A 14,154-nucleotide genomic window follows, 5' to 3' on the forward strand; every position below is an offset into this window, starting at 1 on the left:
TCTCCATGGCCTTTCATGGGTGACTTGACGTCCGCCCTGCTTCCAACTGTGCAATTTCTCCTATGCTTCTTAGAAGGGAGGGGCACTATCCTTTAAAGGTGGTTGTTGTCGACAGATAGACCTTGAATAAAGGGTATTGAGAAGTTGTCCTGGTGAGGGTGAGCTTGACGCTTGGGAGATCCTTAATTGTATCTCGTTTTCGTCCGTTAAGACGTTTGAACCGTATTTTGGTCGAGACGAACATATGGTCCTTCGTGGTGGATCCCCATAGCTGCCCATTATATTTGTAGTATGAAATTGTGTCTATGAAGGGCATCTTACAGTTGACCAGGCCATGCTGTAGGGAGTGTATACCTATTTGCTTTGAGTCAGTGATGTTTCCGAGGGACCCGATGGAGCTCGGGCTCGCTTGCCCGCCTACCGCGCCTCGATGGCTAGCTTGTGGCTTGATGCTTCGTTGTCATATTGGCATTCAGTTTCCAAGGCCACTTTGTGCTCCTCAGTCCGGAGGGAGTGTTCTGTGTTGTCGTTGACGGTGATAACCCCCCTGGGTCCGGTCATCTTGACTTTGGGTAGGCGTAACAAGGCACGACGTTAAAGCGGGTGAATGTTGTGTGGCCGAATAGTGCGTGATACCCGCTATGGAAGGGAATGATGTCGAAGATTGAGTCTTTGTTGCGGAAGTTGTCGGATGAGCCGAACACGACCTCCAGCGTTACCGTGTCGGAGCAGCGGACTTCCAAGCCTGGGATCAATCCTTTAAATGGACTGTTGCTGGGTTTGATCCTTGATGGATCTATGCCCATATTTTTCACCATATCTGAGTAAATCAGGTTAAGGATACTTCCTTCGTCCATAAGGACTCTAGTGAGGTGGTACCCATCTATGATGGGGTCTAGGACAAGGGAGACTGACCCTCCATGACGGTTACTCGTTGGATGTGTTGGGGAACTTTGCATGGGAAAAAATATTTTATGTGCACACATAAGATCTATCCATGGTGATGACCATCTACGAGAGGAGAGATCGGATCCATATACCCTTATAGATCGCTAAGAAGGAAGCATTAGGAAATGTGGTTGATGTAGTCAAACGTCTTCGTGATCCAAATCACAGGCCGTCCCACGATCCAATCATGATCTAGCACCGAACGGACGGCACCTTTGTGTTTAGCACACGTGCAGCTTGATGATGATCTCCGTATTCTTGATCCACCAAGAGAGATGCAGAGGTAGCTGAATTCTTCGGCAGCACGACGGCATGATGGTGATGATGGTGGAGCTACTCCGGGAGGGCTTCGTCGTGCCGTATCAAAATAACCTATGGGGTGTCACGAAGTGCTGGAGGGAGAGAGGGTTGCGCCGTGGCTTGAGTTGCAAAAAAGCGTCTCTACCCTCCACTATATATAGGAGGGAGGGAGGGGTGGCGCCCTAGGTAAAGTCCCTAGGGTTCGGCCGGCGGAAGGAGGAAGGAGGAGTCCTCCTCCAAATCGGTTTGGTGGAGGAGGAGTCCACTTCCTAGTCGGTTTGGCCCACCTCCTCACTCTTTCTCTCTTCGGCCGAAGTAGGCCCAATTGGGCTGGCCGTCCAGCCCACCAGGGCTAGTGCACCATCCTTGGGCCTATTTGGTCCCTCTCCATGGGGGTGGCCCCTCCCGGTGGAACCCCGTAACCCATTCGTCACTCACGGTACTTTACTAGTAATGCCCGAAATCCTTCCAGAAGCCAAATGCAACCTTCCTATATATCAATCTTCGTCTCCGGACCATTCTAAAAATCCTCGTGACGTCCGAGATCTCATCCCGGACTCCACAAAACATTCGGTTACCAACATACATAATTCAACTATACCGAAATGTCACCGAACCTTAAGTGTGCACACCTTGTGGGTTCGAGAACTATGTAGACATGACCGAGACACTCTCCGGTCAATATCCAATAGTGGGACCTGAATGTCCATATTGGATCCTACATATTCTACGAAGATCTTAATCGGTTGAACCTCTATGTCAAGGATTCAGTTAATCCCATGTAACATTCCCTTTGTCCTTCGGTATGTTCCTTGCCCGATTTTCGATTGTCGGTATCTCTATACCTATTTGAATCTTGTTACTGGCAAGTCTCTTTACTCATTCTGTAATACAAAATCATGTGGCTAACTCTTTAGTCACATTGCTTGCAAGGCTTGTTGTGATGTTGTATTATAGATTGGGCCCCCAGATACCTCTTCGTCAAACGGAGTGACAAATCCCAATCTCGATCCATGCTAACTCAATGGATACCTTTGGAGGTACTTGTAGAGCACCTTTATAGTCACCCAGTTACGTTACGACATTTCATACACACAAGGTATTCCTCCGATGTTAGTGAGTTACATGATCTCATGGTCATAGGAACATATACTTGACATGCAGAAAAAAAGCAGCAATAAAATGACACGATCACATGCTACGTTCATAGTTTGGGTCTTGTCCATCACATCATTCTCCTAATGATGTGATCCCGTTATCAAGTGACAACACTTGTCTATGGCTAGGAAACCTTAACCATGTTTGATCAACGGGCTATTTAATTAGAGGCTTACTAGGGACAGTGTGTTGTCTATGTATCCACACATGTATCTGAGTTTCCATTCAATAAAATTCTAGCATGGATAATAAAAGATTATCTTGAACAAGGAAATATACTAATTACTATTTTTTATTGCCTCTAGGGCATATTTCCAATATTCTCCCACTTGCACTAGAGTCAATAATCTAGCTCACATCACTATGTGATTTACAATGTAACGAATCTAACACCCATATAGTTCTGGTCTTGATCAAGTTTTGCTCGTGGAAGAGGCTTAGTCAACGGGTGTGCAACATTCAAATTTGTGTGCACTTTGCAAATATTTATGTCCTTCTCCTTAATGTAACCACAGATGGAATTGAAGCGTCGATTTATGCGTCTGGTCCTCTTGTGAAACCTTGGTTCCTTGGCTAGAGCAATTGCACCAGTGTTGTCATAGGACAGACACTCGATCTAGTGTACTTGGTACAACACCAAGATCTATCATGAATTGCTTCATCCAGACACCATATTTAGCCGCCTCCGAGGAAGCTATGTACTCCGCTTCGCATGTAGAATCAGCTACCACGCTTTGCTTGGAACTGCACTAGCTTACCGCACCCCCATTGACTTAGAGTCATCCAGATCAGTGTCAAAGCTTGCATCGATGTAAGCCTTTACGACGAGCTCTTTGTCACCTCCACAAACGAGAAACATTTCCTTAGTCCTTTTCAGGTACTTTAGAATATTCTTGACCGCTGTCCAGTGCTCCATTCTTGGATTACTTTGAAACCTTCCTGCCATACTTATGGCAAGGCTCACATCAGGTCTTCTGCACAACATTACATACATGATAGACCATATGGCTGAAGCATAGGGGACGACACTCATCTTTTCCCTATCTTCTGCAGTCACTAGGCATTGAGTCTTACTCAACTTTATACCTTGTAACACAGGAAAGAACCCTTTCTTGGACTGTTCCATTTTGAACTTCTTCAAAACTTTATCAAGGTATATGCTTTGTGAAAGTCCTATTAAGCGTCTTGATCTATCTCTATAGATCTTGATACCCAATATGTAAGCAGATTCTCCCAGATCCCTCACTGAAAAAAATTTATTCAAATAATCCTTTACGCTACCCAAAAGTTTTATATCGTTTCCAATCAGCAATATCTCATCCACATATAATATGAGAAACACTATAGAGCTCCCACTCACTTTCTTGCAAATACAAGCTTCTCCGTAAACTTGTTTAAACCCAAACGCCTTGATCACCTCACCAAAGCGTTGATTCCAACTCTGAGATGCTTGCACCAGTCCATCAATGGATCACTGGAGTTTGCACACTTTGTCAGCATTCTGTGGATCGACAAAACCTTCTGGATGCATCATATACAACTCTTCCTTAAGGAAATCATTAAGGGACGTTGTTTTGACATCCATCTGCCAAATTTCATAATGGAAAAGTGCAGCTATTGCTAACATGATTCTGACGGACTTAAGCATCGCTACGAGTGAGAAAGTCTCATCGTAGTCAACTCCTTGAACTTGTCAAAAACCCTTTGCCACAAGTCGAGCTTTATAGATGGTGACATTACCATCCACGTCCATCTTCTTCTTAAAGATCCATTTATTCTGAATAGCATTTCACCCTTGAGGTAATACTTCCAAAGTCCATACTTTGTTTTCATACAGGGATCTTACCTCGGATTTCATGGTCTCTAACCATTTGTTGGAATCTGGGCCCACCATTGCTTCTCCATAGCTCGTAGGCTCATTGTTGTCCAACAACATGATTGATAAGACAGGGTTGCCATACCACACAGGAGTAGTACGTGCCCTTGTCGACCTACGAGGTCTGATGGCAACTTGATCTGTAGTTTCATGATCATCATCATTAGCTTCCTCTTCAATTGTTGTAGGTTCCACAGAAACATCTTTCTGTGTTGCGCTACTCTCTGGTTGAAGTAGAGGTTCTATAACATCATCAAGTTCTATCTTCCTCCCACTAAATTCTTTCGAGAGAAACTCTTTCTCAAGAAAAGCTCTGGTTTTAGCGACAAAAACTTTGCATTTGGATCTGAGATAGAAGGTGTACCCAACTATCTCTTTTGGGTAACCTATGAAGACGCACTTTTCCGCTTTAGGTTCCAGCTTTTCACGCTGAAGCTTTTTGACATAAGCATCACATCCTAAACTTTAAGAAACGACAACTTTGGCTTCTTGCCAAACCAGAGTTCACATGGCGTCGTCTCAACGGATTTTAATGGTGCCCTATTTAAAGTGAATGCAGATGTCTCTAATGCATAACCCCAAAATGATAACGGCAAATCAGTAAGAGACATCATAGAACGCACCATATCTAGTAAAGTACGATTGATGTTCGGACACACCATTAAGCTGTGATGTTCCAGGCAGTGTCAACTCTGAAACAATTCCACATTGTCTTAAGTGAGTGTCAAACTCATAACTCAGATATTCTCCACCTCAATCAGATCATCGGAATTTGATATTCTTGTTACGATGATTTTCAACTTCACTCTGAAAATGCTTGAACTTTTCAAACGTTTCAGACTTGTGCTTCATCAAGTAAATATAACCATATATACTCAAATCATCTGTGAAGGTGAGAAAATAACGATAACCACCGCTCACCTCTATGCTCACTGGTTCGCCCACATCAGTATGTATGATCTTCGACAAGTCACTTGCATGCTCCATTGTTCCGGAGAACGGAGTCTTAGTCATCTTGCCCATGAGGCATGGTTCACATGTGTCAACTGGTTCAAAATCAAGTGACTCCAAAAGTCCATCAACATGGAGTTTCTTCATGAGTTTTACACCAATATGACCTAAGCGGCAGTGCCACAAGAAAGTGGCGCTATCATTATCAACTCTACATCTTTTGGCTTCAATGTTATGGATATGTGTGTCATCACTGTCGAGATTCAAAATAAACAAACCCCTCACATTGGGTGCATGACCATAAAAGATATTACTCGTATAAATAGAACAACCATTATTCTGTGACTTAAATGAGTAACCGTTAAGCAATAAAGAAGATCCAGATATAATGTTCATGCTTAAAGCAGACATTAAATTACAATTATTTAGGTTAATCACTAATCCTGATGGTAATTGAAGTGAGAGTGTGCCGACGGTGATCGCATCATCCTTGGAACCATTTCCCATGCACATTGTCACTTCGTCCTTCGCCAACCTTCTTCTATTCCGTAGTTCCTGCTTTGAGTTGCAAATGTGAGCAACCGAACTAGTATCAAATACCCAGGCACTACAACGAGAGTTGGTCAGGTACACATCAATAACATGTATATCAAATATACCTTGTTTGGTGTTGGTCGCCTTCTTATCAGTGAGATACTTGGGGCAGTTCCGCTTCAAGTGACCAGTCCTCTTGCAATGATAACACTCAGTTTCCAGCTTGGGTCCAGCCTTGGGTTTCTTCATGGGAGGGGCAACAGCTTTTCCACTCTTCTTGGAGTAACCCTTCTTGCCCTTGCCATTTTTCTTGGAACTGGTGGTCTTATTGACCATCAACACTTGATGTTCTTTCTGGATTTCTGACTCAACAACTTTCAGCATCGCAAACAGCTCGGCGAGTGATTTATTCATCCCTTGCATGTTGTAGTTCAATATAAAGCTTTTATAGCTAGGTGGCAATGAATGAAGAACTCTATCAGTGATTGCTTCTGGAGGGAGAGCAATTCCCAACTCAGCCAGACGGTTAGAGTACTCAGACATTCTTAGCATATGTTCACTGACACACCCATTCTCCTCCATTTTGCAAGCATAGAACTTATCGGAGGTTTCATACCTCTCGATCCGGGCATTGTTCTCGAAGATAATCTTCAACTCCTGGAACATCTTGTTGGGGAACGTCGCATGGGAAACAAAAAATTTCCTACGCGCACAAAGACCTATCATGGTGATGTTCATCTACGAGAGGGGATTTCCGATCTACGTACCCTCGTAGATCGCGCAGCAAAAGCGTTAGTGAACGCGGTTGGTGTAGTGCAACGTCCTCACGTCCCTCGATCCGCCCCGCGAACCGTCCCACGAACCGTCCCGGGATCCGTCCCACGATCTAGTGCCGAACGGACGGCACCTCCGCGTTCAGCACACGTACAGCTCGACAATGATCTCGGCCTTCTTGATCCAGCAAGAGAGACGGAGAGGTAGATGAGTTCTCCGGCAGCGTGGCGGCGCTCCGGAGGTTGGTGATGATCTAATCTCGGCAGGGCTCCGCCCGAGCTCCGCAGAAACGCGATCTAGAGGTAAAACCATGGAGTTATATGGTCGGGCTGCCTTGGAAAAGTTGTCCCAAATCAGCTCTAATTGCTCCATATATATAGGAGGAGGGAGGGGAGGCTTGCCTTGAGGCTCAAGGAGCCCCAAGGGCTGCGCCACCAAGGGAGGAGGAGTCCTCCTCCAATCCTAGTCCAACTAGGATTGGAAGGTGGAGTCCTTCTCTCCTTTCCCACCTCCTTTTTTTTCTTTTCTCTTTGATTTTCTATCTATGGCGCATAGGGCCTTCTTGGGCTGTCCCACCAGCCCACCAAGGGCTGGTGCGCCACCCCCAAGGCCTATGGGCTTCCCCGGGGTGGGTCCCCCCCCCCCCCGGTGAACACCCGGAACCCATTCGTCATTCCCGGTACATTCCCGGTAACTTCGAAAACCTTCCGGTAATCAAATGAGGTCATCCTATATATCAATCTTCATTTCTGGACCATTCCGGAAACCCTCATGATGTCCGTGATCTCATCCGGGACTCCGAACAACATCCGGTAACAAACCATATAACTCAAATACGCATAAAACAACGTCGAACCTTAAGTGTGCAGACCCTGCGGGTTCGAGAACTATGTAGACATAACCCGAGTGACTCCTCGGTTAATATCCAATAGCGGGACCTGGATGGCCATATTGGATCCTACATATTCTACAAAGATATTATCGTTTGAACCTCAGTGCCAAGGATTCATATAATCCCGTATGTCATTCCCTTTGTCCTTCGGTATGTTACTTGCCCGAGATTCGATCGTCAGTATTCGCATACCTATTTCAATCTCGTTTACCCGCAAGTCTCTTTACTCGTTCCGTAATACAAGATCCTGCAACTTACACTAAGTCACATTGCTTGCAAGGCTTGTGTGTGATGTTGTATTACCGAGTGGGCCTCGAGATACCTCTCCGTCACACGGAGTGACAAATCCCAGTCTCGATCCATACTAACTCAACGAACACCTTCGGAGATACCTGTAGAGCATCTTTATAGTCACCCAGTTACGTTGCGACGTTTGATACACACAAAGCATTCCTCCGGTGTCAGTGAGTTATATGATCTCATGGTCATAGGAACAAATACTTGACACGCAGAAAAAAATAGCAACAAAATGACACGATCAACATGCTACGTCTATTAGTTTGGGTCTAGTCCATCACATGATTCTCCTAGTGATGTGATCCATTTATCAAGTGACAACACTTTCACATAGCCAGAAAACCTTGACTATCTTTGATCAACTTGCCTATGGTCAGGAAACCTTGACCATCTTTGATCAACGAGCTAGTCAACTAGAGGCTTACTAGGGACATTGTTTTGTCTATGTATCCACACATGTACTGTGTTTCCAATCAATACAATTATGGCATGGATAATAAACGATTATCATGAACAAAGAAATATAATAATAACTAATTTATTATTGCCTCTAGGGCATATTTCCAACAGTCTCCCACTTGCACTAGAGTCAATAATCTAGTTCACATCACCATGTGATTCCAACGAATCCAACACCCATATAGTTATGGGGTCTGATCACGTCTTGCTCGTGAGAGAGGTTTTAGTCAACGGTTCTGAAAACTTTCAGATCCGTGTGTTCTTTACAAATCTTTATGTCATCTTATAGATGCTGCTACTATGTGCTATTCGGAAATGCTCCAAATATCAACTCTACTTATACGAATCCGTTTCACTACTCATAGTTATTCGGATTAGTGTCAAACCTTGCATCGATGTAACCCTTTACGACGAACTCTTTAACCACCTCCATAATCAAGAAAAATTCCTTAGTCCATCAGTTACTAAGAATAAATTTTGACCGCTGCTAGTGATTCAATCATGGATCACTCTTTGTACCTCTCAACAGACTTTGAGTCAAGGCACACATCAGGTGCGGTACCCACCATGGCATACTTCAGATTCTACGGCCAAGGCATAGAAGACGACCTTCGTCTATTCTATTTATTCTGCCGGGGTCAGGTTTTGAGTCTTACTCTAATTCACACCTCACAACGCAACCAAGAACTCCTTCTTTGCTGATCTATTTTGAACTCCTTCAAAAACTTGTCAAGGCATGCATCATGTTGAAACTTCTATTAAGCGCTTTCGATCTATCTCCATAGATCTTTGATGCTCAACGTTCAAGTAGCGCAATCCAGGTATTCCTTTGAAAACTCCTTTCAAACAACCTTGTATGCTTTACAGAAATTCTACATTACTTCTAATCCACAATATGTCAACCACATATACTTATCAGAAATTCGATAGTGCTCCCACTCACTTCTTTGGAAATACAAGTTTCTCATAAACCTTGTACAAACCCAAAATCTTTGATCATCTCATCAAAGTGTATATTCCAACTCCGAGATGCTTGCACCAGTCCATTGAAGGATCGCTGGAGCTTGCATACTTGCTAGTATCTTTAGGATCGACAAAACCTCCTGGTTGTATCACATACAATGTTTGCTCAAGGAAACCGTCGAGAAAACAATGTTTTGACATCCTATGTGCAATATTTCATAAATAATGTAGCAACTACTAACATAATTCTAACAGACTTTTAGCATCGCTACGAGTGAGAAAGTCTCATCATAGTCAACTGTTTGATCTTGTCGGAAACATCTTTGCGACAAGTCGAGCTTTTCTTAATAGTGACTTATCACCATCATCGTCTGTCTTCCTTTTAAAGATCCATCTTTACTCAATAGTCTTACTACCATCAAGTAGTTCTTCCAAAGTCTACACTTTGTTTTCATACATGGATTCTCTCTCGGATTTCATGGCTTCCAGCCATTTGTCCGAATCCGGGCCCACCATTGCTTTCTCGATAACTCGTAGGTTCACTGTTGCTCAAGAACATGACCTCCAAGACAGGGTTACCGTACCACTCTGCAGTAGCACGCGACCTTGTCAACCTACGAGGCTTGCAGTAACTTGATCCGATGCTCGATGATCACCATCATCAGCTTTCACTTCAATTGGTGTAGGAGCCACAAGAACAACTTCCTGCGCCCTGCTACACACTGGTTGAAGTGATGGTTCACTAACCTCATCAAGTTCTACCAACCTCCCACTCAATTCTTTCGAGAGAAACCTTTCCTCGAGAAAGGATCCGTTTTTAGAAACAAACACTTTGCTTTCGGATCTGAGATAGCAGATGTACCCAACTGTTTTGGATATCCTATGAAGATGCATTTATCCGCTTTGGGTTCGAGCTTATCAGACTAAAACTTTTTCACATAAGTGTCGAAGCCCCAAACTTTCAAGAAACAACAGTTTAGATTTCTCTAAACCTTAGTCTATACTGTGTCATCTCAACGGAAATACGCAGTGCCCTATTTAAAGTGAATGCGGTTGTCTCTAATGCATAACCCATAAACGATAGTGGTAATTAGATAAGAGACATCATAGCATGCACCATACCAAATAGTGCGTGGCTATGACGTTCAGACACATCATCACACTATGATGTTCCAGGTGGCATGAACTGCGAAACAATTTCCACATTGTCTTAACTGCGTACCAAAACTCATAACTCAGATATTCATTTCTACGATCATATCATAGACCGTTTATCCTCTTGTTACGACGAACTTCACTCCGAAACATAATTGAACTTTTCAATATTTCAGACTTGTGATTCATTAAGTAAATACTCTTGTATCTACTCAAATCGTCATTGAAGTAAGAACATAATGATATCTACTGCGTGCCTCAGCACCCATTGGACTGCATACATCAAAATGTATCACTTCCAACAAGTTACTATATTGTTTCATCTCAATGAAAACAAGGCCTTGCTCATGTGGTATGATTTGCATGTCACTAGTGATTCAAAATCAAGTGAGTATAAAGATCCATCAGCATGGAGCTCTTCATGCAATTTATACCAACATGACTCAAGCGGTAGTGCCACAAGTAAGTGGTACTATCATCATTACCTCGTATCTTTTGGCACCAATATCATGAACATGTGTGACACTACGATCGAGATTCAGTAAACCATTGAAGGTGATTATTCAAGCAAATAGAGTAACCGTTATTCTCTTTAAATGAATAATCGTATTGCAATAAACACGATCCAATCATGTTCATGCTTAACGCAAGCACCAAATAACAATTATTTAGGTTTAACACCAATCCCGATGGTAGAGGGAGCGTGCGACGTTTGATCATATCAACCTTGGAAACACTTCCAACACGTATCGTCACCTCGCCTTTAGCTAGTCTCCGTTTATGTCGTAGCTTTCACTTCGTGCTACCAATCACTTAGCAACCGAACCGGTATCCAATACCCTCGTGCTACTAGGAGTACTAGTAAAGTACACATCAACATCATGTATATCAAATATACTTCTTTCGACTTTTGCCAACCTTCTTATCTACCAAGTATCTAGAGTTGCTCCGCCTAAGTGACCGTTCCCCTCATAATAGAAGCACTTAGTCCCGGGCTTGGGTTTAATCTGGGGTCTCTTCATTAGTGCAGCAACTGCTTTGCCATTTCACGAAGTATCCCTTCTAGCCCTTGCCTTTCTCAAAACTTAGTGGTTTTACTAACCATCAACTATTGATGCTCCTTCTTGTTTCTACTTTCGCAGTGTCAAACATCGCGAATCGCTCAAGGATCATTGTATCTATCCTTGATATGTTATAGTTCATCACGAAGCTCTCACAGCTTGGTGGCAGTGACTTTGGAGAACCATCACTATCTTATCTGGAAGATCAACTCCCACTTGATTCAAGCGATTGCCGTACTCAGATAATCTGAGCACACGCTCAACGATTGAGCTTTTCTCCTTTACTTCGTGGACAAAGAATCTTGTCGGAGGTCTCATACCTCTTAACAAGGGCACAAGCATGAAATCACAATTTCATCTCTTTAGAACATCTCTTATGTTCCGTGACGTTTCAAAACGTCTTCGGCGCCTTGCTTCTAAGCCATTTGTACTGAACTATCGTGTAGTCATCAGAAACGTGTATGTCGGATGTTCACAACATCTACAGACGACGCTCGAGGTGCAGCACACCGAATGGTGCATTAAGGACATAAGCCTTCTGCGCAGCAACGAGGACAATCCTCGGTTTTACACACTCAGTCTGCAAAGTTTGCTACTATCAAATTTCAACTAAATTTTCTCTAGGAACATATAAAAACAGTAGAGCTATAGCGCAAGCTACATTGTAATTCGAAAGATCATTAGACTATGTTCATGACAATTAGTTCAATTAATCATATTACTTAAGAACTCCCACTCAAAAAGTACATATCTCTAGTCATTTGAGTGGTACATGATCCAAATCCACTATCTCAAGTCCGATCATCACGTGAGTCGAGAAAAGTTTCAGTGGTAAGCATCTCTATGCTAATCATTTCAACTATACGATTCATGCTCGACCTTTCGGTCTCATGTGTTCCAAGGCCATGTCTGCACATGCTAGGCTCGTCAAGCTTAACCCGAGTGTTCCGCGTGTGCAACTGTTTTGCACCCGTTGTATGTGAACGTTGAGTCTATCACACCCGATCATCACGTGGTGTCTCGAAACGAAGACCTGTCGCAACGGTGCACATTCGGGGAGAACACAATTTCGTCTTGAAATTTTAGTGAGAGATCACCTCATAATGCTACCGTCCTTCTAAGCAAGATAAGGTGCATAAAGGATTAACATCACATGCAATTCATAAGTGACATGATATGGCCATCATCATGTGCTTCTTGATCTCCATCACCAAAGCAACGGCACGATCTTCTTGTCACCGGCGTCACACCATGATCTCCATCATCATGATCTCCATCAACGTGTCGCCATCGGGGTTGTCGTGCTACTCATGCTATTACTACTAAAGCTACGTCCTAGCAATATAGTAAACGCATCTGCAAGCACAAACGTAAGTTTAAAGACAACCCTATGGCTCCTGCCGGTTGCCGTACCATCGACGTGCAAGTCGATATTAACTATTACAACATGATCATCTCATACATCCAATATATCACATCACACCGTTGGCCATATCACATCACAAGAATACCCTGCAAAAACAAGTTAGACGTCCTCTAATTGTTGTTGCATGTTTTACGTGGTGACCATGGGTATCTAGTAGGATCGCATCTTACTTACGCAAACACCACAACGGAGATATATGAATTGCTATTTAACCTCATCCAAGTACCTCCTTGGTCAAATCCGATTCAACTAAAGTTGGAGAAACCGACACTCGCCGGTCATCTTTGAGCAACGGAGTTACTCGTAGCGATGAAACCAATCTGTCGTAAGCGTACGAGTAATGTCGGTCCGAGCCGCTTCGATCCAACAACACCACGGAATCAAGAAAAGACTAAGGAGGGCAGCAAAACGCACATCACCGCCCACAAAAACTTTTGTATTCTACTCGAGAAGACATCTACGCATGAACCTAGCTCATGATGCCACTTTTGGGGAACGTCGCATGGGAAACAAAAAATTTCCTACGCGCACGAAGACCTATCATGGTGATGTCCATCTACGAGAGGGGATTTCCGATCTACGTACCCTTGTAGATCGCACAGCAGAAGCGTTAGTGAACGCGGTTGATGTAGTGGAACGTCCTCACGTCCCTCGATCCGCCCCGCGAACCGTCCCACCAACCGTCCCGCGATCCGTCCCACGATCCTCTCCAATCTAGTGTTGAACGGACGGCACCTCCGCGTTCAGCACACGTACAGCTCGACGATGATCTCGGCCTTCTTGATCCAGCAAGAGAGACGGAGAGGTAGATGAGTTCTCCGGCAGCATGACGGCGCTCCGGAGGTTGGTGGTGATCTAATCTCAGCAGGGTTCCGCCCGAGCTCCGCAGAAACGCGATCTAGAGGTAAAACCGTGGAGGTATGTGGTCGGGCTGCCGTGGCAAAAGTTGTCTCAAATCAGCCCTAAAACCCCACTATATATAGGAGGGAGGGGGCCTTGCCTTGAGGCTCAAGGAGCCCCAAGGGGGTCGGCCGAGCCAAGGGGGGAAGTCCTCCCCTTCCAAACCGAATTCAACTAGGTTTGGAAGGTGGAGTCCTTCTCTCCTTTCCCACCTCCTCCTTTTTTTCCTTTTCTCTTTGATTTTCTTCCTATGGCACATAGGGCCTTCTTGGGCTGTCCCACCAGCCCACCAAGGGCTGGTGGGCCACCCCCAAGGCCTATGGGCTTCCCCGGGGTGGGTTGCCCCCCCCCCCCCCCGGTGAACACCCGGAAACCCATTCGTCATTCCCGGTACATTCCCGATATCTCCAAAAACCTTCCGGTAATCAAATGAGGTCATCCTATATATCAATCTTCATTT

This window comes from Hordeum vulgare, chromosome 5H (assembly GCF_904849725.1).
Source record: "Hordeum vulgare subsp. vulgare chromosome 5H, MorexV3_pseudomolecules_assembly, whole genome shotgun sequence".
Taxonomy (NCBI): domain Eukaryota; kingdom Viridiplantae; phylum Streptophyta; class Magnoliopsida; order Poales; family Poaceae; genus Hordeum; species Hordeum vulgare.